The 4038-nt window shown below is 38.1% G+C and overlaps 1 long non-coding RNA gene across 1 annotated transcript; it reads left to right on the forward strand.

Annotated features, from left to right (window-relative positions):
- The first annotated feature begins 2747 nt into the window (after positions 1-2747).
- Positions 2748-3624, forward strand: LOC120563464. The gene is made up of 3 exons (XR_005639963.1): positions 2748-2817; positions 3115-3307; positions 3529-3624. It is a non-coding gene; the product is annotated as an uncharacterized LOC120563464 (long non-coding RNA).
- The last annotated feature ends 414 nt before the right edge of the window (positions 3625-4038 follow it).

Raw genomic sequence — 4038 nt, forward strand, 5'->3', positions numbered from 1 at the left:
GACTGTTTACAATGGCAGGTAACGTTAAAGGTTCGCTGCTACTGCAAGGAAACGCTTAACTGAGCTGTGCATTTTCAGTGTTGAAAACTGCTGCAGGTATTCATGCACGACTGTTGTTGGCGATTTACAGAGGTGGAAGACTTACTCAGATCACGTATTGCAGTAAAAGTAGAAAAAACAGTGTTGTAGAGTTACAAATTACGTGTCAGTTACAAGTCCTGCATTCAACATCTTCCCTATGTAATAGTACAAAAGTATACAAAATATACTACTACTAAAATATATATATATATACTACTAATATACTACTACTTAAAGTACAAAAAGTAAAAGTGCTCATTATGCAGTTTAATATATTTTATTGGATTATATTATGATCCAATTAATTGTATTAAATATGACCGATAATTTAAATAAAATGTTTTATTTGATTCAAGTAGCCTACTTGAACATAATTGGACTTGGGTCGGACTTGTGTCTGGACTCCATCGGGGGATATGTTTGGGTTTCCTTAACCCTTTAGGACATTTGGTTTCGATGGAGTCCAATCTCCAGAGACTTGTACATTTACATGTTTGTATGTACAATAAATATGTTCATAATTGCAAGGAAGTCTCTCTTGATTGAAATTGAATGTACTAGGAAATAGTTTGGTTTGAGCACAAACCCATCTTAATCATTACACAAAATGATGTGTGATGTGTGAAAAACAACTGATGACATTTTTGTGTTTTAACTTGAAATAAAATAGTAAAATCAATGAAATTTATAGCATGACTAAATCACATAAACCTTGACTAATACATGACTTTTTCAGTGACATTCTATTCATACATAGAGTTAGAGCTTTGAGAACGGTTCATACCAAAACATTTCATTATGAGGAAGCACATTTCTGAATCGGATTCATGATCAAACTATGTATTACAGATGGCTTATTTAAAAGCATGGCGCAAAAAGGAAGGCAGAAATGGATTAGTTCCTGCATTCTGACAGTGATGATGACCATGAAAGTCAGAGATCATTGACCGATAGATCAACCTGTGGCTTACATAACCAGGCTGACAGTGCGAGCAGTTTTGAATGTATTCATTCAGCTGACAGTTCAACAACCGTGTCTTCTGAGTCAGAAAAATAAGTTCTAAATGGTCATGCTGAATTGGATGTTCCTGAGTTAGAAGAGAACGCAAGACAATGGTCTACAAAGAACAAAACCACACAAAGATCCTTAAATGAATTATTGGCAATATTAAAAAAGCAAGGACACCTGCTACTGAAGGATGCAAGAACACAACTTGTTACACCACGAGCTGTAGGATCTGAGCCAAAATGTAGTGGGCAATACATTTATTATGGGTTAGAAAAGGGGATTTGTAATTTATTAAGTCAGACAATGTCTTCCAGACATGATCATGACTCGATAAACTTCAGCATCAATATTGATGGTGTCCCACTCTTCAAAAGCAGCAAAGTCCAGTTCTGGCCAATACTGGTGAAGTTTCACAACCTTGAGCCATTTGTGGTTGCTCGCTTTTGTGGGGACAAGAAACTGTATCCTCTTGAAGAATATCTTGATGACTATTTGATGGAGTATAAACATGACAATGGGATGATTCATGAAGAGAAGACCTACACTGTTCATATTCAAGCATTCATCTGTGACGCACCAGCAAGAGCTTATCTGAAGCGCATTAAGAATCATAATGCCTCTCACAGTTGTGAGAGGTGCATCACCAAAGGTGCTTATGTCCAAAGAAGAGTGGTATTCAATGAACAGGGATGCACCTTGCGAACAGGTGAAGCTTTCAGTGCAGTAGAGTACAAGAACCATCAAACTGATGCCAGCCCATTCATTGCTGCAGGAATGTCTTGTGTTAGCTAATTTGTGTTAGACTATATGCATATGGTAAACTTGGGAGTAGTTCGACGGATGCCAATATTCTTGACTCGGGGCCCCACACTTTGGCGCTTATCTGTAAGGCAAAAGGAAGAAATATCGCAAAAGCTAAACGGACTAAGAGGAAAAATGAATTTGCCCGCGGTCTAGAAGAGCTGGACAGGTGGAAGGCCACATAATTTCGGCAGTTTTTGTTGTATACAGGACCAGTTGTACTGAAGAATGTCTTATCTCCTGAAAGATACTACCATTTCCTGTCCTTGACAGTAGCCATGTCAATTATGTTGGAGTCCGATGAGAGCACTTGCAATGCATACCTTCAATATGCCTATGAACTTATCTCACACTTTGTCATCCGCTGTACTGACCAGTACGGAAAGTATTTTTCAGTGTACAATGTACGTGGACTGATTCACCTTTATGAGAATGTCCACCACTTCAATTGCTCATTGAACGATATTTCCAGTTTTCCTTTTGAAAACCATCTCCAACAAATCAAGAAACGTACAGACTGGAAAAAATCCCCTAGCACAGGTGACCAGGCGATTATCAGAGATTGAATAAGCAAACGCCAACAAGAGCAAAACACAGCCTGAAGCACGACCCCAAATGTTTGTTTCTACAAAAGAAAAGGACAGTCATTTTCTCTTGCGAGATGAAAGATTTGCTTTTATCAGAGAAGAGGGGATGGGATTGTGTTATGCGATGTCCTGCACCAGCGTTACACATCAGCGTTGTTTGAAAAGCCATGCAGCTCAAAACTGCTAAATATAGTGTACACAACAAATCGACAAGGCTGGGTTTAAAAAAAAACAACTGCTTGAAACTGATCTGTTCCGCAAGGTGGCCTGCCTCCCTCATGAAAATGGTGGTTCTGTCCTCATACCTCTCCTCCATGGTATAGAACACAGAATTTAAAGGTTGGCAGTTTTATCTTAATTAACCTCTATGTAGATATACCATTCACTATTTTGTCATAACTGACTCACAATGGTGCGGTGTGGGGCGCGCCGGCGAGGAGGGTGTTGGGTTGAATGCTCAGTAAAATTTTGATTTTTATTACACAAAAATTACTTTAAATTATCTTTTGTGAGTAATTTCTCAGCCAAATTTGATTTCCGATTAATTTCTGGTGGAATTTGTGTTTTGTTTGTAGCAGTTTCACAGATAAGTAGTGTGGAAACATGACACTTTATGAATGTGCTTTTACTTACCAGATCATGTATGCCAGGGCTGTGTGGGTGGAGCATGGCAAGGAAGTGGAGGGAACTGCCCCAGACAACTGGATTGATCTCGACAACAAAACTATTAGATGGCCAAAAAAAGGGGAAAAGGCAGCTTTCCTCAATCAACACCCCCCTCAGGATGACTGGATGACATTCACCTTGGTGAAGCGTAAAATTACTTCTGGTAAGTTTTTGTAAATTATCTAATAAGGTTCATTAGTCTTTGACAAAATAAGAATTGTAAGGTAGCCAAATTACAAAAACCAAGTCAAAATAAGGTGTGCTCCAATCAGAATTTTTTGGTCCGATTGCTGGAAACTGTAGCGGATGAGCACCCTTAGTCAAAATGCTAGTAGTATGGTCATTTTTATTGTAATTGTAGTGTCTGTGTCTTTAACCTTACAGTAAACATTTGTGAATGCGATGACATGACAAGCTATGTCGAGGAGGAAGAGCAGGAAAATTAGGAAGTAAGAGGAAGGAGGAAAAAGACCAAACACAAGTTTGATGACTATGTTCTTGGTATGCTTTTATGATAATTGTTGAATCTGTCTTGAGAATCAAAGTCTATACACTGAATTTATATGGGGCCCTCAAGTTTTAGGTCACTTTTTTAAAAACTAATAATTGATGTTTTAAAATGTTAATTTGTACAATTACTGAATCTGACGATTTGGAGGAAGAAGAAAACGTGACTGGTAGTGGTTTTCCAAGCTGTTAACATTGCACACCTATCTAGTTCTTATAGAATTGCAATGTTTTGCAAAAGATTACAAAGTTAATGCTCATTGGGCCTCATTCACCAATATCTTCCTAAGTTTTCTCTTAAATATGTTCTTAAGAAGGTTCCTAAGAAAAGTCTACGCCGGATTCATGACGCGTTCTTAAACAGCAGAATTGTTCACATCTGTGTTC

This window comes from Perca fluviatilis, chromosome 8 (genome assembly GCF_010015445.1).
Source record: "Perca fluviatilis chromosome 8, GENO_Pfluv_1.0, whole genome shotgun sequence".
NCBI lineage: Eukaryota > Metazoa > Chordata > Actinopteri > Perciformes > Percidae > Perca > Perca fluviatilis.